Source organism: Schistocerca gregaria, chromosome 1 (genome assembly GCF_023897955.1).
Source record: "Schistocerca gregaria isolate iqSchGreg1 chromosome 1, iqSchGreg1.2, whole genome shotgun sequence".
NCBI lineage: Eukaryota > Metazoa > Arthropoda > Insecta > Orthoptera > Acrididae > Schistocerca > Schistocerca gregaria.
In genome coordinates, this window is record NC_064920.1 from 540708111 (window position 1) to 540730886 (window position 22776).

Consider the following 22776-nt stretch of genomic DNA (forward strand, 5'->3'; position numbering starts at 1 on the left):
AATTAGTACCATAGGTGACTGAAGATGGAAGACGCCAAGAGGGGCACTTGCCTCCCCCCTCGAGTACAGAGTTTTTATTCATAACAGAATTCTCACACACTTGTAATTTTCTTGATTCTGTAAAACATGTCGTTTAGCCAACTGCAGCGTTATGTGGCTGTTCACCGTGAAAAAAGATAAAGTGGCGCACGAAAAACCGGCTCCGAGTACAGACTGCTCGCCAATTACGCACGATTTGTTGACCGCTACGAGCAGAATAGGTAAACATGTAATAATTAGGCAGTGAAGAAATAACAAGAAATAACAAATAAGCTAATGCAAGCAACTTCGAAACAACAGATGACGACTGGTAAGCGACAATGAGCAGTCTGGTACTCGGGGTCAATTTTTCGTGCGCCACCCTGTACCACTGAAATAATATTGTAGGAGTTATCATATTCCCTTTACAAAATGTGACACTATAAACTCCGTTACGAAGCGCGGGCTTCATTTGGTTAAGTCGGTCTGCCATCCATAACAATGAACATGCTGTTTTACGGTGGATCACAAAAAGACGGGAAATGGCCACTCGTGTGTGCCGTGCCGACGTCGTTTGCATGTGTAATAACAAAAATGATGCCTCTTTACAGGTATTTCTTCTGCTGTTTATCGAAATAGCGAAGTGAACTGATACACCGTTTTGTTACCTGAAAACATGTACACTCCTGGAAATGGAAAAAAGAACACATTGACACCGGTGTGTCAGACCCACCATACTTGCTCCGGACACTGCGAGAGGGCTGTACAAGCAATGATCACACGCACGGCACAGCGGACACACCAGGAACCGCGGTGTTGGCCGTGGAATGGCGCTAGCTGCGCAGCACTTGTGCACCGCCGCCGTCAGTGTCAGCCAGTTTGCCGTGGCATACTGAGGTCCATCGCAGTCTTTAACACTGGTAGCATGCCGCGACAGCGTGGACGTGAACCGTATGTGCAGTTGACGGACTTCGAGCGAGGGCGTATAGTGAGCATGCGGGAGGCCGGGTGGCCGTCCGCCGAATTGCTCAACACGTGGGGCGTGAGGTCTCCACAGTACATCGATGTTGTCGCCAGTGGTCGGCGGAAGGTGCACGTGCCCGTCGACCTGGGACCGGACCGCAGCGACGCACGGATGCACGCCAAGACCGTAGGATCCTACGCAGTGCCGTAGGGGTCCCCACCGCCACTTCCCAGCAAATTAGGGACACTGTTGCTCCTGGGGTATCGGCGAGGACCATTCACAACCGTCTCCATGAAGCTGGGCTACGGTCCCGCACACCGTTAGGCCGTCTTCCGCTCACGCCCCAACTTCGTGCAGCCCGCCTCCAGTGGTGTCGCGACAGGCGTGAATGGAGGGACGAATGGAGACGTGTCGTCTTCAGCGATGAGAGTCGCTTCTGCCTTGGTGCCAATGATGGTCGTAGGCGTGTTTGGCGCCGTGCAGGTGAGCGCCACAATCAGGACTGCATACGACCGTGGCACAGAGGGCCAACACCCGGCATCATGGTGTGGGGAGCGATCTCCTACACTGGCCGTTCACCTCTGGTGATCGTCGAGGGGACACTGAATAGTGCACGGTACATCCAAACCGTCATCGAACCCATCGTTCTACCATTCCTAGACCGGCAAGGGAACTTGCTGTTCCAACAGGACAATGCACATCCGCATGTAACCCATGCCACCCAACGTGCTCTAGAAGGTGTAAGTCAACTACCCTGGCCAGCAAGATCTCCGGATCTGTCCCCCATTGAGCATGTTTGGGACTGGATGAAGTGTCGTCTCACGCGATCTGCACGTCCAGCACGAACGCTGGTCCAACTGAGGCGCCAGGTGGAAATGGCATCGCAAGCCGTTCCACGGGACTACATCCAGCATCTCTACGATCGTCTCCATGGGAGAATAGCAGCCTGCATTGCTGCGAAAGGTACACTGTACTAGTGCCGAAATTGTGCATGCTCTGTTTCCTGTGTCTATGTGCCTGTGGTTCTGTCAGTGTGATCATGTGACGTATCTGACCCCAGGAATGTGTCAATAAAGTTTCCCCTTCCTGGGACAATGAATTCACGGTGTTCTTATTTCAATTTCCAGGAGTGTATGTATTACATACCATGTAATTTTATGTAATTTACGTAACTGTAAAATACATTTTAATTACCGGTCGTGACGCTGCTAGAATACGAAAAGAACCAGAAGTTCAGATTTTAAAAAAGGTTTGAAACAGACCAAGAATGGACTTGCGAAGCGAACGAAAGGAACCACTGGATACTGAAATAACTATGAGCAGTCTGCAGTGGAACTGCGACGAGTGGCCACGCGGAGGAGGACGGGGCAGGCCTAGCGAGGCCGAGGCAGGCTGGAACGAGACCGGCCGACGTGCCGCTACGGGAACGAGACCGACCGTTTCTCGTTCCCTGGAACTGTAAGGAGAAAGTCGCGACCGAAGTGAACTATGGAAGACCGTTCCTTAGAATTCGTTGCTGGCTCGTTCAGTTCATCTTGGTGAACCGTTCCTTTGGACCCGTTAGTTCGCGAACAACGCATCTCTACTGCTAACAGTGCCATACGACTCTTAATTTACCAGAGATAATTCTCGTTCGCTTGTGTTCGCTCCGGTATAAATCGGACTTGACGTCTCTTTCCTCAAGATTCGACGGCCGGTAGTGCCTCAATTCCCGCTTCTGCGTCGTTGACACTACAAAATCCAAGCGAGTGACGCTATCCGTTCTTCATAACGCCGCAGACACGGAGTATCCGTAACGCCCTGTATAAGAGTTCGTACTGAGACGAGAAGATTCGTGCTGGCTCCTTTGCGCACTTGGCGCGCTTTGGCCGACAGATCCGAGATGCCGCGAACCGAAAAGGCCATTATTTGCGCCCACGTACGTCGGTGTCGGGCGGTTTTCGTCGGCTGTGTCCAGTCGGGGCGACCCCGATGCTCGTAATCGCGCTGTGTGTTTTGGGCGCCGCGCCTTATCGCAGCGCGCACGCGCTGGGGAGCGACGGACCTACTCCGGCTTTTGCTGTCTGCGGGCGCGTGCGGGCTCACTCCTGCCGGGGAACGGTCGATTCGCGCTGGGCGTAAACGGAATGCGACGCATCGCATCGCAACGGAAGTTGCTGGTTGTTCACACTAGACGGAACGTCGGCGTAACACTACGTCATTCAGCCCAGTACGTAGCGATTAGTGAGGCTTTTGCTGTCTGCGGGCGCGTGCGGGCTCACTCCTGCCGGGGAACGGTCGATTCGCGCTGGGCGTAAACGGAATGCGACGCATCGCATCGCAACGGAAGTTGCTGGTTGTTCAGACTAGACGGAACGTCGGCGTAACACTACGTCATTCAGCCCAGTACGTAGCAATTAGTGAGGCTTTTGCTGTCTGTGGGCGCGTGCGGGCTCACTCCTGCCGGGGAACGGTCGATTCGCGCTGGGCGTAAACGGAATGCGACGCATCACATCGCAACGGAAGTTGCTGGTTGTTCACACTAGACGGAACGTCGGCGTAACACTACGTCATTCAGCCCAGTACGTAGCGATTAGTGAGGCTGTGAGGGGACCGTCCATCTTACAGAAAGTCGAAATGTTGTTATATCAGAATGAGGGAACCAGCAATGGTTATAGATTTTTAAATCAAATATACTTGAGACAGATAATGTAAATTCCACGCTGCTGAGAAACTGAAGGAATAGGAAAAGTGCCGTACAGAATAATCTCCTTGTGGATGGTGTAGCGTGTTTTTCTTTCCCAGCTTGCTAAGAAAAATTGGAGAAAAATTCCGCCTTACGTAAGACACCGCGTGTTTTAACTGATTCATCCATCTCTTCTTGGTAGAACTACATAACTGTAAATGAAAAGCAAAATCTCGTGTATTTTCTGCAGAATTAATTTGTTTTGTTAGTTTTCATCAGACTACAAGTGCATAGCGTCGTCAAGGGAGGTACAATACTCCTGAAAAACGTCGAAGAACATGTTACTGATCAATGATGAGACACGAAACAGAGTAAATGTTATTTTTCATAGTGCAGTAGAAACGCAGCTAAAAAAGTTAAAACTTACACAGTAAATAATTACATTCGCCGGACAAAGAAATTGTCAGCCCTAGAGAAATCATTACAATCATGATCAAGTTTTATGCGCTGTTCCAACATGTCCCACAGATGTTCTATATGGTCCAAGTCAGGTGATTTTGTAGACCAATCGAAATGAACGGCACAGATAACCAGTCACACATTCTTCCAGCCCGATGAACTTTGCTGTTGTCTCTTAGCGACTATGTGAGCCGTGTGCTCTTACGAGGTAACCGGCAACCAATTTTCATCGTATGCAGTTCCCGTCGCAATGTTTTCTCTTTAACAGCTATCATCATGTCTGTGTACTTTCATAGCTTCTCTGAACAAGCGGGTGTGATACTTCTCCTCCATAGCAAGAACGTCCGTGACGGTGAATAGTAAAATTCGCGACATGGAAGTTCTAGCTCTGGAGAAGAGCTATCGCGGCCGCTTCTTCAGAAAAGCTACCGAAATACAACAAGAAAGAAGAAAGACTCAATGAGAACAGATCCTAGATTCCCGCGCTGCAGCGAACGACCGCTACACGTAGCAAGAGGAGAACGCCAGCGGAAATGGCCACGGAAATGCCCTTCGACGTTGGCGCGCAGGATACATATAATCCGCGACCGCGAGCTCCAGCCAAGTCCACCACCAGCAACGGAGGGTGACATTTTGGCAATGCCAGCCACTCGTGCTGGCGAAACGTCAGAAAAATCATCAAGCAAACCTCAGCCGAAGAACCTGCGACAGAGGTCAACAGGCAATTCGTCAACAAGTGGTTCGAAAGCTTTCACAATTTTGTATTACAGTAGTTCTTTTCCCCTTTTGTTCACAGGTTATTTGTTCGATCATTAGGGAATCTTATTCAGCAATGACTGATTCAGGGATGGGGTTCGTCTGGAAGAGAAATTCGTCCATATGAGATACATGGTCTGGTATGTCAGTTCTGTAAGACCACATTCTCCAGTAATTTGAAATAATTTCCATTGTCTTCCCTGTTGAGAGATATTGCCCTGTCGACGGAGAGTTCCCGGGCTTCCTTTTCACAAGACCAGGAAAATGTCTCTAGAATAGCTGCAGCCAGTCCTATCCTGCCATCCTTGTTGAAGTGATGACCTATACCATTGGTTTCCGCAAATTGAAATGCCAGCTTTCGTTCTCCTTCTCCAGTAGTAGGAAATACGGAAGCCTGTAGTCTCTTAATGTATAACACGTGTTGTTCCTCGTTTTCTGAATGAAACCAACCTAAAGACACAATAAAATACTCCTTAGTAAAAGTAGTATTATCATTTATGGCAATTATAACTGCTATTAATTATAATGTATTATTACAATATCCGTTTTAAAATGAACCTTGAAATTGTTATTGTTTCAATCGATTAATAAATAATTAGAAAGAATTAGTTTTTTGAAGCTACTCACTTTAAGGTCCCATTCATCCTTTTTTGCCATCATTCTTCCCTAAACGTCTTTTCAAAGTCCAATATGAAATTCCACACGCCTTAAACTCCAAAGCAGCTCAAGCCACCAGTTATCACATGCTCCACTGCTAACTGTAGGCTTTCTTCACTCCATTGTCCTGTATTTATCGTTCTTTCGTAATCTGTAGGCATTATCTTTAAAGAATGTGAATGACCATCATACCCCGAAGAAAACGTGGCGTCTTCCCCAGCGTTCGGGATGACATAGCAACTGAAATTTCTAATCCAATATAGCAAAAAGGTGCATGGAACTACATGAAAAACATAGGTGAAGACACGTACTAAAAATGGCTCTGAACACTATGGGATTCAACTGCTGTGGTCATCAGTCCCCTAGAACTTAGAACAACTCAAACCTAACTAACCTAAGGACATCAGACACATCCATGCCCGAGGCAGGATTCGAACCTGCGACCGTAGCAGTAGCACGGTTCCAGACTGCGCGCCTAGAACCGCGAGACCACCGCGGCCGGCGAAGACACGTACTAAATGATAAATACGCTTATACCTAATACAAGCGGCTACAAGTCACTATTGTTGCCTTAATATACATTTACAATTATTTTACAAAGTAAATCGAAACAACTACCACAGATTTGAAGCTCAAAAGTGCAAAAAATATCCGTTACGACTCCATCCAGCGCTTCTCGCTAAAGAGACTGACACAAGGAACATACAGACTGACGAGTCCTGCACTCTCTTGGCAGAATGAAGCACTATGGGTAACTATGCAGCTTGCCCGTTTGCCATCATACCCCGGTCCACTCTATCACATGATTTCTACTGGAGATTCTGTGCAAAGCAGTTATAATTAGGGGTTAAATTATACACTACTGGCAATTAAAATTGCAGATATAAACGTGTATTCAATGGACAAATGTATCATACTAGAACTGACATGTGATTACATTTTCACGCAATTTGGGTGCATAGATCCTGAGAAATCAGTACCCAGAACAACCACCTCTGGCCGTAATAACAGCCTTGATACACCTGGGCACTGAGTCAAACATAGCTTGGATGGTGTGTACAGGTACAGCTGCACATGCGGCTTCAACACGATACCACAGTTCATCAAGAGTAGTGACTGGTGTATTGTGACAAGCCAGTTGCTCGGCCACTATTGACCAGACGTTTTCGATTGGTGAGAGATCTGGAGAATGTGCTGGCCAGGATAGCAGTCGAACATTTTCTGTATCCAGAAAGGCCCGTATAGGACCTGCAACATGCGGTCGTGCATTATCTGCTGAAATGTAGGGTTTCGCAGGGATCGAATGAAGGGTAGAGCCACGGGTCGTAACACATCTGAACAAGAGGTAACCGTGACGTGTAACCAATGGCACCCCGTACCATCACGCCGGGTGATACGCCAGTATGGCGATGACGAATACACGTTCACCGCGATGCCGCCAAACCCGGATGCGACCATTATGATGATCTAAACAGAACCTGGATTCATCCGACAAAATGACGTTTTGCTATTCGTGCAGCCAGGTTCGTCGTTGAGTACACCATCGCAGGCACTCCTGTCTGTGATGCAGCGTCAAGAGTAACCGCAGCCATGGTCTCCGAGCTGATTGTCTATGCTGCTCCAAACGTCGTCGAACTGTTCGTGCATATGTTGGTTGTCTTGCAAACGTTCCCATCTGTTGATCAGGGATCGAGACGCGGCTGCACGATCCGTTACAGCCATGAGGATAAGATGCCTGTCATCTCGACTGCTAGTGATACGAGGCCGTTGGGATCCAGCATGGCGTTCCGAATTACCCTCCTGAACCTACTGATTCCATATTCAGCCAACAATCATTGGATCCTGACCAACGTGAGCAGCAATGTCGCGGTACGATAAACCGAAATCACGGTAGGCTACAATCCGACCTTTATCAAAGTCGGAAATGTGATGGTACGCATTTTTCCTTCTTGCACGAGGCATCACAACAACGTTTAACCAGGCAACGCCGGTTAACTGCTGTTTGTGTATGAGAAATCGGTTGGAAACTTTCCTCATGTCAGCACGTTGCAGGTGTCGCCACCGGCGCCAACCTTGTGTGAATGCTCTGAAAAGCTAATCATTTGCATATCACAGCATCTTCTTCCTGTCGGTTAAATTTCGCGTCTGTAGCACGCCATCTTCGTGGTGTAGCAATTTTAATGGCCAATAGTGTACATTGGTTTACGCATATAGCTCAACATACAAGTTACACAGCTACGCTAAAGTAAAGCTGTCATCGACCAGAAGGTTGGTTGAACACCGTAGTACTTTACTAAGCTCTAATGTGTTGGAGGTGGCTTCTCAGACCGTTGAATAGGATCTGCTATCCATATACCGGTTGTCTCTCCTAGGAGTCGTCAGGTGAATTTTCTCTCGTGTGTGTGTGTGTGTGTGTGTGTGTGTGTGTGTGAGTGAGTGATCCTATGAGAATTAACTGCTAAGGTCATCAGTCCCTAAGCTTACACACTACTTAACCTAAATTATCCTAAGGACAAACACATACACCCATGCCCAAGGGAGGACTCGAACCTCCGCCGTGAGAATTTTCTCTAGTGGCTCGGCAGATATTTGCAATTTCGATTTTTCAATGTGTGGATGAAATCATTCTAAGTCATTTATGCGATGCCCAGTGTTTACGGAAAACGTTGATTTCTTTCCTGCTGCAGACATTACTCATTCGATATAGCGGTCCCAAATTAGTCTAGTGCAATATTCGTTTTACCGATATTTACCATCAGGGACTGAAAAACAATAATAGCAACCTGTAGTTTACTCCAGCGGCAGTCCTTGCCTACTTGCCCCGTCACGTGTGCCATCCCGGTCAGCAGTGGCCTCCACCGGCCTGCTGCAGCTCTATTCAGCCACTGCTGGAGTACTGGTTACTCTTAGTGTCTTACTGTCCCTGTTAATACACATCGCTAAACTGGGTATCGCACTAGACTAATCTGCGACCGCTCCACCGAATGAGCACCTGAAATTGCGCTTTTAAAGTCTTTTGTTTGCAACAGTAAATAAACCGACGACTTTTTTTTTTTTGTTGACACTTAGCTGAACAGTATTTGTTTGGGCCGATTCTGCGAGTGCGTTACTAAAACGAGACTGCAAATACCTACCGAAACACCAGAGAAAATGAGCCTGCCTACTCTTAGGCTAGACTCCCTCAATAAGGTTTAACGTAGACTCCCAACCACAGTGCAACTTGGCACTTTTCGTATTAAGAAACATTGCCCGAGGCGAAAGAAATAATAAGTGACAGATAATTTCTGTACTAACCTTTATCTTACGGATTTTACACACATAATTCAACGTTTTAAGTTCCAGGAATGGAGATGTTTTCACACGGTTATGACACTGCAGGAATAATGAGAGAGAGGAAAAAAAGTAAATTTAAAAATTAATAATACACAAAAGAAACAAGTACGAGGATTAGAACTTTAATAGTGGCAACTATTTATTTGCAGCTCGAACAAAATAGATATGCGTTTCAAAGTTTTACTGACCTTCAAAGTAGCCACCAGCATTGTGTATAACCTGTTGGCAGCGATGTGGAAGTAGTAGGATACTCTTAGCAGTGCCAGTTGTGTTGACAGTTCGAGCGGCGCGGTCTATTACCCGACGAATTTCTAGCAGTTTGGAGCGAATGCCGTGAAGTGTTTACCTCAGTTTAGAAATCGAGTTTAACTCACGAGGGCTTAAGTAAAGGGAATGCAGTAGGTGGTACAGCACCTAGCAGCCCCATCAGTCAAACAAATCAGTAACAGCTTGCACCGTACGTGCTGGAGCATTGCCCTGCAAAATGATGGTCAGGTCTCGCAGAAAGTGTCATCACTTCTGTCTTTATGCTCTTCGTTTATGGTACACTACCTACGAGCAGCTTAGAGACAGAAGTGATGATACTTTATGCAGGACCTGACCATCATTTTGCAGGAGAATGCCCCAGCACGTACGGTGCAAGCTGTTACTGATTTCAGAATGAGATTTTCACTCTGCAGTGGAGTGTGCGCTGATATGAAACTTCCTGGCAGATTAAAACTGTGTGCCCGACCGAGACTCGAAGTCGGGACCTTTGCCTTTCGCGGGCAAGTGCTCTACCAACTGAGCTACCGAAGCACGACTCACGCCCGGTACTCACAGCTTCACTTCTGCCAGGAGTGCTAGTTCTGCATGTCTCGCAGGAGAGCTTCTGTAAAGTTTGGAAGGTAGGAGACGATCTACTGGCAGAAGTAAAGCTGTGAGTACCAGGCGTGAGTCGTGCTTCGGTAGCTCAGTTGGTAGAGCATTTGCCCGCGAAAGGCAAAGGTCCCGAGTTCGAGTCTCGGTCGGGCACACAGTTTTAATGTTACTGATTTGACTGATGGGGCTGCTAAGTGCTGTACCACCTACTGCATTCCATTGACTTAAGCCCTCGTGAGTTCAACTCGATTTCTAAACTGAAGGAAACACTTTGCGGCATTAGCTTCAGAACTGCTAAAAATTTGTCCGGTAATTGACCGCGCCGCTCGAACTGTCAACACAACTGTCACTGCTAAGAGTATCCTAAGACTTCCACATCGCTGGCAACGGGTTATACACAATGCTGGTGACTACTTTGAACATCAGTAAAACTTTGAAACACGTATCTATTTTGTACGAGCTGTAAGTAAATAGTTACCACTATTAAAGTTCCAACCCTCGTATTTCGATTTCACTCGTGAGAAGTGTTTAAAATCCCTTATTCATGATCCTTATCCATTAGTGGCATATGCAGTTGGAGGTTCTTAGTGGGTGGGTGTTTATGGGAAGCCGACTCCGTGTAGGATGCCTCGTTCGGCTGGCTGTTGCCGCTTTCTTCCCAGGTACTGAGGCGCTGTGTTGCTGCGTCTCAATGTTAATATGAGCAGGTCGGTTTTTAAGTAGATTGCTGGCCGGTGTGGTTCGTGACAATCGTCAGTTTTTTTAAACGCTGAGTATAACACTATCATTAAGAATTTCATAAGGTATCTTTGTTTTAGTTCATATTTGTTCCATAGATAAATTAGAAAATCTGATTTATCGATGTGTCGCAGGCGGAAGATGGTGAGCTCTGTGTGGGCGACTATACAAGCAGTGGCTGATCTATTGCATGCAAGGAATGGCTTGAAGTCTGGTGCCGTAACTATCGTTCTAACAAAATGGTTCGACGCGGTTCTGTTGATCAGGCTCAGTAGTTGTTTACTATGGTCCGATTCACGAACGATGGCTGTTCGTGCAAGTCGAGGCACGGACGGGGATTGCATTGTTGCCGGTTCCTGGCGAGAACACACGTGCTTTGCGCTTGAAAAAATCGTGTGTTCCGCAGATTCATAGCAGAGCGCCTTCAGAACATTACTGAACGTCCATAGGATGTCGGAAAACGCGTGACTTAGATGCGCAGAACAAGCCTACACTCGACCGCCATCGTCTGGAACCGCGCGTCCGCTACGGTCGCAGGTTGGAAACCTGCCTCGGACATGGATGTGGGTGAAGTCAAATGTTGAGATGTGTGTGAAGCCATATGGAACTTAACTGCTAAGGTCATCAGTCCCTAAACTTACACACTACTTAACCTAAATTGTCCTAAGGACAAACACAGACAACCATGCCCGAGGGAGGACTCGAACCTCCGCCGGGATCAGGCGCACAGTCCATAACTGCAGCGCCCTAGACCGCTCGGCGAATCCCGCGCGGCATGTGTGAACTACTTCGGTTACTTAGGTGTAAGTTGTTCTAACTTTTAGGGGACTGATTACCTCAGATGTTAAGTCTCATAGTGCTCAGAGCCATTTGAACCATTTTTCGACCGCCATCGTTCGTAACTCCAGCTATAGTTTGCCTAACAGCTGTGACCGTGTGACACAATATGCTGTGCTCCAAAGCGTCTAGTTTTTCATTGGCCGGTATCGTAAGGTATGCAACCATGTACCACGTGCTGCGTACTTCTTGTGGTAAAAAACACCCTGAAATGTTTTCCCATACGAAGTTCCACCGGTACTGCGTAAATTTGGTGAATTTCGACTCTGGTATTCTTGAGTGCGTTGCCTGTGGCAGTGTTGTATAGTTTCTTTGCAGTCCTCTCTCTGGGGTTGAGCGCATAACTCGAATCCTAGGAGTAGATGGGAACCCAACCCGAGACCTTTGGATTCGTAGTCGGGACTAACACTGAACCGCCAAGCCACATTCCGCTATTTGACTTCGAACAAAAATATGGAAAGTAAGATAGTTATACAGTTGCTCATATACCACACATGACACCATCAGTTGTGTATCCCGGTAGTTTTATATCCACCATACATTCTAAAGCTTTTCACCCGCAAACAACAAAACTTATCTATTTTCTTTGATTTTCGCCAATTTCAGACTGTAAGTTGCTGTATCACGTCGTGTTATTTAGCGTTTTACTTATGGTTTCCGATAACATTACAAAGCGTCGTTTATTTATTCGAGAATATATATATATATATATATATATATATATATATATATATATATATATATATATATATATATATAAACACAACAGGCAGTATTCAGAAGGTAGGACAATTTTCATTCTTTTTTAAATTGTACGGATTTATCCATTTTATAGTATAATTTTGCCCATGTATTGCAAAACCAAAATAGTTTTTTTGCTTTCAGATACTGGGTCTATTGGGTGTATTCCGTGGATAACACTCTAAGAAAAATATGAAGTGCGCTTGAGATCTTCACGAAAACAATCATTAAATAACGATTAACAAGACATAAAAGGGTAAAATCCACCACCTTCACACGAGAGAGTACGGAGGGTACAGGCTAACGACCGATATTAGCAGGTCACGTCAGTATCTAACATTTATTCTCGGCAGTCATTCGCGATGTCGTCATCAGGTGGCAGTGTCTGCCAGGTCTTGTGGTCAGTACCTCTCCCGGAAGTTAACTGTGTGCTTCCGAAACGAAATAATAATGATGATGATGATGAGGTCCCATACTCCTTGACAGAACGTAGGGGACGATGCGGGAGACCCGCACCGCCGTACTAGGCAAGGTCCTAGTGGAGGTGGTTTGCCATTGCCTTCCTCCGACCGTAATGGGGATGAATAATGATGATGATGATAACACCCAGTTATCTCGAGGCAGGTGAAAATCCATGACCTCGCCGGGAATCGAACCCGGGACCCCGTGCTAGAGAAGCGAGAACGCTACCGCGAGACCACGAGCTGCTAATAAACGAGATAATATTTTCATTATCTTTATTATTACTATTCAAATCTCCGATGCAGACATCAGCATGAAATCTGCCCTGGACAAGTGCGCCACAGTGGCGCTAAAGAAAGGAAATACTACAGAGCCGGCCGGTGTGGCCGTGCGGTTCTAGGCGCTTCAGTCTGGAATCGCGTGACCGCTACGGTCGCAGGTTCTAATCCTGCCTCGGGCGTGGATGTGTGTGAAGCCCGTAGGTTAGTTAGGTTTAAGTAGTTCTAAGTTCTAGGGGACTGATGACCACAGATATTCAGTCCCATATTGCCCAGAGCCATTTGAACCAAATACTACAGAAACTGAAAGCATAAAAATGCCAAACAGAATAATCATCACATGCCACTGGCTTGAATTGTAAATTACGTGGGCATTTTGCAGTATAAGAACACTGGGCATATTAAAAATGTGGTTTCGGAAGAATACATATAAAGAGGTAGAAAACTTCTGAAAATTCAACTCAATGATGTCACCAGGTACACTATTGGCATCAGGTACATTTCTGTGACTTAGTCAGACAGATAGAAAACAAGATGTTCTAGTGGTCTATGTGAAAGAAAGCGGGGACAGTACTCGGTTAGAAGACAACACACGGAACTGCTAAAAGTGCAATAAGAGAGTTAATACCGGAAAACAGCTGTGCGGACTTGGATGGAGAAAAGGTGCAATGAAGCACTCCACGGGCAATTTTTGGAGAAGGTCGAAGGGAATATAGACAAGGAAAAGTTGTTGTGGCTGACCAGTGGATTCCTGAGAAAGAAAACAGAAAGGCTGATTATCTCAGCACAGAAGCAATCCGTGAGAACGAATGCTGTCAAAACCAGAATTTAGAAGTTATCAGATGTCTCTATGTGTATAATTTGCGTAGAAGCTGATGAAACACACCATCATACCCCGACCTGCTGCAAAGAGATCGCACAGTCGGCTTACAAACAGAGGCGCAACTTTGGGGCGCAAGTAGTACTTTGAAAATGTGCCAAATATATAATCTGCCGGAGCAACGAACTAGGGCTATCAAAAGCCAGTAGTCCAAAACGAACAAGTCAAACGACTGCGAGGTTTCCGATTATAGACTGAGTGAACGCTGGAACACAGTTCGCCAGACATCACAGTCGTGGAGAAAAATTGTTGATCGTCGACTTGGTTATTCCGAGCAAGAACAGAATCGACGAAAACCGTTGGAAATTCTTAAAACATACATGGATATGAATATCGAACATCAACAGCTATGGCATCAGTCAGTAAAAGTGATCCCAGTGACTTTCGGTACACTGGTTACAGTGCCAAAACATCGCAGTAGGCGCTTCAAAACCATCTGACATCAATAAAATACCTATCCGCCAACTATTCTATTAAATGATGCACACCTAGGCAACTCAAAACTGTCTATGAAGGTTTTCGCGGCCTGTGAATGCAATAAAGCCTTCACGAGTTTCTAGTCGCGTAAGATAGCAGTGCTAGAGCGAGTTTCAGAAAGGCTATTGTTACGGCTCGTGTGAAGCCAAGCACCGGCACTCCAGTTGGGAACGATAGAGAAGAGACGGCTTTGAGATGACGTCAGCTGACCGACCCCTGTCCAGGACGACAAGGCGACAGCAGCGGCCCCTATGCGAAGAGGTCATAAGCGCCGCGCCCGACTGCTCGCGGCCCAGTTGAAGAGTAGCTTCAAGATTAGAGAGTTCTATAGTACCATCGACACTAGTTACTTTGCTTGTACAGTCCATGTAACACGGACTTGCGAATTGTTTATACTGAAGAACATTGCTTATTTTGCATGTCGCCCTTCACTGGCGACACTACTGTGTAATACTCAAAGTTAAGTATTGTACTCTTTTCCTTTTGTAATAAAACCCATTATTACAACTTGTTTGATTTGATTGTCTAGCGATACGAGAAAGCAGGTTTCCCATATTTGACGACTAGGCTGGATTTAACAGCCACTCTCCTTTTCCACCTTCTGGCGAAATGCCAGAAAGAGATAGAAACTCGCTCTCACACTGCGAACTTATGCTATAAGAAACTGGAGAAGTTTTTATTTAAATAAGAAGGATCAGATTGCCGATAGAATATGAAAACAAGCACAGTGATCTCGTTTGCTATGTTCAGTGTTGTCTTGTACTCCGTCCGTCCAAAACCTCCCCTGAGTGTAACCGATGTCAGTACAGAAACTACGGCGGCAGCTTGAACTAACAGCCGCAAACAGTTGTGCATTCGACAAGTCAGCTGTGAGCAGGCCGCGTTAGGTACTGGATGTGGCGGCTGTAGTTGTCAACGTTGCTCTGTCACATTTGGAAATTTGTGGTAAGTTACTATGTGACCAAACTGCTGAGATCATTGGTCCCTAGGCTTACACACTGCTTAATAAAATTGAAACTAACTTCTGCTAAGGACAACACGCACATCCATGCCTGAGGGTGAACTCGAACCTCCGACGGGGGGAGCTGCGCGAATCGTGGCAAGGCACCCTGACAGCGTGGTTACCCCGCGCGGCTCTCTGTCACAGATCACAATGGAGCAACATCTCTAAATGAAGCGTGCAAGACATTCTCGGGCATGTTTAGAAGAAGAGAATAGTACGTGCAAATCTTCTTCCGTACTCCTTCACTCTCGAATAAAAACAGTGGCATATGGACACCTGCCGCGACTTGATCGAAATATAAAACGTGGACAATTCTGTTCTGGAAAAAATCAGCACAGGTAAAGAGACTGTCACAAATACGAACCTACAACAAAACCACGAAGTGCAGAAATTCACATGAAGAGTCAACGGTTTCACAACGTAACCGACATTCAAGCAATGTGACGCGCTAGTTAACAACATCCCAAAGAAGGGTTTTTCTGTCTGTTTCACGTTGTTGTATGAACATTCTGTGCACTGCACTTAAATTGGGGAGACTATGTCGAACGCTAGAGGTATTAAAAGCGTTACCTCAACTCCTCTTTTTTTTATTAATCCGCTCTCGAAACTTTTTGAACTGACCAGGTATGTCTACAAATAATAATAGCTTTTGAAGACTATTTTGCAATACTTTCCTAAAATCTGACAAAAGAATTACTCAAATAAAAATTCTGGATGGATTGGTCAATAAAACTAGTATCAGAATTTCAGTTGAAAAAAAAAAATCATTCTAAACATCAATCATTCACCAAGAAATATAGAAGCACAAATAGGTAAATAGTAAGAGTTAGTAAATTTAGTATGTTGGACAAACTATACAGTTTAATGAACTACAGATATTTAAATTGATGCAAAAATTAGTAAAATGAAAAGACCATATGGTTTAAATAAAATATCTATAACAAAAGTTTATATTTTAGGAATACAGTACTAAAACACTATACTACAATGAAATGACCAGAATGTTTTTATACTTGTATATCGTTAACAATGTAGTATAAACTGAACACACTAGAGATACTCAAAAGAAATATTATTAGAAAAAACTGTGGACACCCAATGAACAACTAGTTAGGAAATGAGAAGTAACGAATGTCAGAACCAATGGCAAACCGAATGCTAATCTGCCAGATGATTGCGAACAGCTTAAGAAAACAAATATCGCTGGAAAAAGATAACAATAAAATAGGTCACATAAACAAAAAAACGGAAAGAAAGAATTTTAAATATATGTTCAAATGTGTGTGAATTCCTAAGGGACCAAACTGCTGAGGTCATAGACACGCACACGCACATGCCCGTGGTAGGACTCGAACCTCCGGCGGGAAGGGCAGCGCAATCCGTGACACGGCGCCTCGAATCGCGCGGCCACTCCGCGCGGCTTTTAAGTATAAAATACTACATTTGTAGTAGGCTTTTAAATTCAGAGAGAACAACACGGACGGTAGAAAGAAAGAGACAATAGAGGCGGAAGGTGAAAGAGTAGTGAAAAAGAAGGAAACAATAAAGAACGAAAATGCATTGAAGCTGTTTCGTGATTCTAGCTGGTCAGATGTAGATACACATTCGTCATCACTAATTTCTTTCATAAATGAAGAGGCCTCTTTAAACCACACTGGAAGGTACCCCATCAGCAGTTGTCTCAATCCAGTGAGGTATGGGATTGTCCGCTGGCAAGCGATTCCAAAAAAAAATTTCAAATGTGTGTGAAAATCTTATGGGACTGAACTGCTAAAGTCATATCAGTCCCTAAGTTTACACACTACTTAACCTAAATTACCCTAAGGACAAACAGACACACCCATGCCCGGGGGAGGACTCCTACCTCCGCCGGGACAAACCGCACAGTCCATGAGGGGTGATTCCAGCGACTTGCCGAATGCCCTCGTGGCGTTCTCATAAGGTCTGTCTGCTTCTGTTCCCTGGAATCCAGTGAGGCACCAGCTTTGTCCACCTCTCGTCTCTGCTCCAGGTCACGTTCCCAGCCCACAGCCATTGGAGTGAAACTTAGGTACTGTCTTTGTGTAAGGCCAAGCATCGACGTCTCCGGAGCTGTACTTCATAGAATACAGTCCACGTCGAGTAATCGGAGCAGTGGAGTAGATGTACATCAACAATAACAAGTAAAATCAATACAAAAACGTAATGTGTCGACGTCATAATGTAAAATACTTAAAATAGTGAAATAATCAACATATATAGAACATATATAGGTTTTTAGAATTTGAAAGAACCCAGGAACACTTCCGTCGAAATAAAGTCCGTGGAGAAGACGACACTTCTTCAGAATTACTGAGCTTTTCCGGAGAGTGAACCATAACAAAACTAAGACTGGTGTTTAAGATGTATCAAACAAGCGATATTTCAAGAACAATATAGTAATTCCCATTCCACAAAAGGCAGGTGTTGACAGGTAAGAGTATTACCGAACCATCAGTTTAATAAATCTTTCCTGTAAAACACTGACAACAGTTCTTTACAGAATAACCGAAAAACTTGTAGAAACTGACCTCGGGGAGGATCAATTGAAATTTCGGAGAAATGTAGAAACACGCGAGAGAATACCGGTTCTACTACTTATCTTGATAGATTGCAGAACAAAAACCATACGGGATTTAGATTTAGAGAAAGCTTTTGATAATGTTGACAGGAGTACACTCACTGAAATTCTGAAGGCGACAAGGGTAAAACAAAGACCCGAAGGTTATTTGCTACTTGTACCGAAAGCAGTAAACAGTAAGAGTCGAAAAGTATGAAAGAGGAGCAATGGCTGAGAAGGAAGTGAGACATGGTTGTTGCTTACCCCGGTGTAATTCAGTCTCTACATTGACCTATCACTAAAGAAATCCAATTAAAACTCAGGGAGAATAAATAAAAACCCACAACTTCGGTATTTTACGTTAGTTGACAAACTACTCTTTGCGGCGCCAAACCTGCACATGATCTGCAGTGCAGATTGAAGCCGGTAGTCGGTAGTAAAAGAGAAGATCCAGACGGTGTATATTTATTATAACAATAGAGAACACTGTCTCCTACGATATGGCATCGGTTATAAAAAACTTCGAGATTTGGAGATGATATTTTAACAAGATGAGCCGACCAGAGTGACCGAGCGGTTCTAGGCGCTTCAGTCTAGAAACGCGCGACCGCTACGGTCGCAGGTTCGAATCCTGCCTCGGGAATGGATATGTGTGATGTCCTTAGGTTAGTTAGGTTTAAGTAATTCTCAGTTCTAGGGGACTCGTGACCTCAGAAGTTAAGTCCCATAGTGCTTAGAGCCATTTGAATATTTTTTTTTTCTAACAAGATGAACATCAAGAAAAGTATAAAAGGGTAAGGAATGTATCCGGGTAACACTGAAGGAGTCAGATTGGGAAATGACATACTAAAAGTAGTAAATGAGATTAGCTATCTGGGCAGCAATAAAAATCTTACGATGGCCGAAGTAGAGGGTGTAAAATGCAAAACTGCCTGTAAAACGAGAAACGTTTATGAAAAACAAGTCTTGTTTACATCTAATTTAAATTTAAATGTTACGAAGCATTTTTTAAGGTATTACGTTGGTGCATAAGTTTGTAGCGTTTTTGTTTTGCTCGTTGGTATTTCGGTTGCTGTGTGTTCACTCATAGATTGCCTTTATCTACTTGTAGTTCACTTTTGCTATTTGAGCTTACATATTGTCCTTTTGTCATTTGGAGATAGTGAGTGGAGTTGGGGACGCTAGAAAATGGAGCGTGGACTTCTGTTTGAGTCCAATAGAGGGGTTCAAAAAATGGTTCAAATGGCTCTGAGCACTATGGGACTTAACATCTATGGTCATCAGTCCCCTAGAACTTAGAACTACTTAAACCTAACTAAGCTAACGACTGCACACAACTCCCAGTCATCATGAGGCAGAGAAAATCCCTGACCCCGCCGGGAATCGAACCCGGGAAAATAGAGGGGTGATAGCAACGGAAGCAGCCAAAAACATTCGCGGCGAGAAAATGGTTTTCTCGTTTCGTGGAGGATTATTTTCGACATTAGTGGCTCTCCATATTCAGGAAGACTTTCAGGGTTTAATGACGATCTATGTCATTTTACTTGAAAACTGGCAAATGTGATGAACTGTGATCATTCCCCCACGTGCGACATTTGCATGCAAGGGATAAGGTTCAGAAATCAGGTGGATGTGTACTTCCGCACGGTATAAGCCACAATCACAAAACCCAGTAAGGGGGTGGCCATCTGTGGATCTATGCTTGCTCGTTATCAATTGGCTAATGAAAAGTGCCGACCATTCCTACCTTGTATCATTATTGGTGACGAGAATGATGTCTTTTTGCTAACATAAGGAAAAGAAAGGAATTGTTGAGCCCAAACAAAGCAGTAACTCCCCATGAAAAGACCTGCACGCATCCACAAAAGGTAATCTGACGCACCTGGTGGAATAGCGACGGTGTGATGTACTAGGAATTGCTTCCCCGATGTGTAACCGTCATTGCTGACGTTTATTGTCAACGACTGAGATGTCTTGCACACGGATTCCAAGAACAACGGCCAGGATGACAGCGCGGAGTGATGCTACTCCACGATAATGCTGCCCGCTTTCTGCTAGGATGGCAGAAAACGCTGTACGTAAGTTGGGTTGCGTTGTCATTCTGCATCTTATTCACCTGATCGTGCACCCTCAGATTTTTATCTTTCCGCTCTGTATCGAACAGCCTTCAAGGATCGAAACTGAAGGGGATCGCTGCTGTCAACTGCAGCGGGACGTTAACGCGGAATCAGCGGCGACGAACGAAAATGTGTACCGGACCAGGGTTCGAACCCGGGATCTCCTGCTTACTAGGCAGCAGCGTTACCCACTGCGTCATCCGGGACACAGTGTTATCGCAACAGTGCTGAGTATCTCGCCTCGCCTCGCCTCACGGCTGATTGACATTCCCACCTATTCGCAGTCCCTGTCCATTTATCCATTGTTTGATATTCTGAGATTCCCACGGAGGGTCGGATGTGCATCCGGAATAAAGGAGGTGGATCCATTGCGCAGCTAGGCATATCAATTATACGAATGTGTGGGGTACGTTCTTTCTGACATGTCCGAAAGAACAGGCACCACGTATTCATATAACCTTCAAGGAACTTCCTTTCGGGATGAAAATGCGCTCCGTACTCGACTTTACGAGCTCTTCCCCTTAAAACCACTTGATTTCTCTTGTCATGGCTTCGAAGAGTTACCCCAGCGTTGGCAAACGGCTATAAATGGCGAAGGAGAGTATATAAGTTTCTGTTACTTGTATCCGTTGTGTTTATTAAGCTTATGGAAGAAGCCTACAGGCTTATGCACCAATCCAGTACTTGTCTGGATTGTAGCTTTGTACGGAAGTGAAACGTGACAGACAAGCAGTTCAGTCTAAAATAGAAGCTTCCGGAAATCCAGTGACTAGTGAGAATGTACTGCATAGAACAAAAAATTAATGGCCAAGTAGACTAAAGTGACAAGACACATGGTTAGGCAGCAAGGAATCGTCAGTTTAGTAATGGAAGGAAGTGCGGGAAATAAAAACTTAACAGTAATTCAAATGGTTCAAATGGCTCTGAGCACTATGGGATTTAACTTCTGAGGTCATCAGTCCCCTAGATCTTAGAACTAATTAAACCTAACTAACCTAAGGCCATCACACACATCCATGCCAGAGGCGTGATTCGAACCTGCGACCGTAGCAGTCGCGCTGCTCCACACTGAAGCGCTTAGAACCGCTCGGCCACAACGGCCGGCAAAACTTAACAGTAAGCAGGTTCAAATGGATGCAATTTACAGCAGTTGCTCGAACACGGAGAGGCTTGTACAGCACAGATTAGCGTTCCAAGACATCAACCGCAACAATAACAAGATGCCGTATTTTTATAGCTTTACTCGGGACGTGGACTGTTCGTACTGGAATGAGAGGGAAGAAGGGGCCTACTCACGCGTTTCTATCGGTGTAACAGACCATCGACATTCTTATTGGCCATAAAATAGGCACCTCTGGCCTATAGAATAGAAATGGAGGAGCATAAGGAAAGCTGTTCGTGGATATACAGGTTGGCTGACTGGTGGTAGTCACGTGTGAAGTCTCGTTTGAAAGGGTAGTGACTTTTCATTCCTAACTTTTGCTTCGCATTGTGCTGTTTGCGTTGGCCTGGAAAACGTACAGTCTTTGTCCCTCCTGAGTTATTCTACTGCGGAAGATACGCGTTCGAGTTTTAGGTGGCTTTGCTATTATAGAATGAGGGTGTCGTGCTCAAATTATAATGGAAAGCGCGCTTTTTGTAGAATAAGCTATCACTACGAACAGTCTACATTCTGTAGAAAGGTGTAGCAGTAGGGATGTAACGTCAGTTATTTGAAATATTTAATGTTATGATGGCGGTACCGTAACCAGAGAGATTTAATGAATTTGGAACCAGCTGGAGGACTTATACTACTACGTGTAAGGCGTAGGATGGTCCATACACACGCTCTTAAGAAAGCGTAAAATAAGATACACTACTGGCCATTAAAATTGCTACACCAAGAAGTAATGCAAATGATAAATAACCTTGTCAAAACTGGCGTACGTTACGTAATATAAAAACTGTTGCCTTGAAGACTCGTAGCAATGCCTTATCTTCACAGTGGTGTTTCTTTTCTGGCAAGCTTACACAGAGGTATATTTCTTTTTTTTTCAGTGGCGCCACTTTGGAATTTCTTTGCGTTTATCAGTTGTTGATTCCAAAACGAATGTTGTGCGTGTACGTGCCTTGTTTTGTACTTGTATCCACTCTCTTCTCGAGTTATACGAGCGGTAGTCACAAAGTTTTAATTATTATCTCCAAAACATCAAGTTTGCTGATGGTGTTAACCTTCTCTACACACACTGAGGTGACACAAGACATGAGATGGCGATATGCACAGATACAGATGGCAGTAGTGTCGCGTACACAAGGTATACAAGGGTAGTGCATTGATGGACTGTATTTGTACTCAGCCGCACGACGGGAACTAACAGACTTTGAACGCGAAGTGGTAGTTGGACTCTTGGGACATTCCATTTCGGAAAGCGTTAGGGCATTCAGTATTCCGAGGTCCTCAGTGTTAAAGAGTGTGCGAAATTACCAACTTTCAGGTATTATCTCTAACCACGCCAACCGCCTTGCCGCAGTGGTAACGCCGGTTCCCCTTCAGATGACCGAAGTTAAGCGCTGTCGGGCTGTTCTGGGACTTGGATGGGTGACCAGTCGGTCTGCCGAGCGCTGCTGGCAAGCGAGGTGCACTCAGCCCTTGTGAGGCAAACTCAGGAGCTACTTGATTGAGAAGTAGCATCTCTGATCTCGTAAACTGACATACGGCCGGGAGAGCGGTGTCCTGGCCACATGCCCCTCCATATCCGCATCCAGTGGCGCCTGTGGGCTGAGGATGACCCGGCGACCGGTCGGTACTGTTAGGTCTTCATGGCCTGTTCGGGCGGAGTTTAGTTTAGTTTTTTATCTGACACCACGGATAACGCAGTGGTCTACAGCCTTCACGTAACGACAGAGAGCAGCGGCGTTCGCGTGGATTTGTCAGTGCTAATAGACAAGCAACAGTGCGTGAAATAACAGCAG

At 45.2% G+C, this 22776-nt stretch overlaps 1 protein-coding gene and 1 non-coding gene across 2 annotated transcripts in view; both read left to right on the forward strand.

Moving 5' to 3' along the window:
* Positions 1-22776, forward strand: part of LOC126355684 (organic cation transporter protein-like) — a 580417-nt gene that overhangs the window by 331264 nt on the left and 226377 nt on the right. The window lies entirely within an intron of this gene.
* On the forward strand, positions 9793-9867 carry Trnas-cga (transfer RNA serine (anticodon CGA)). The gene has a single exon. It is a non-coding gene; the product is annotated as a tRNA-Ser (tRNA).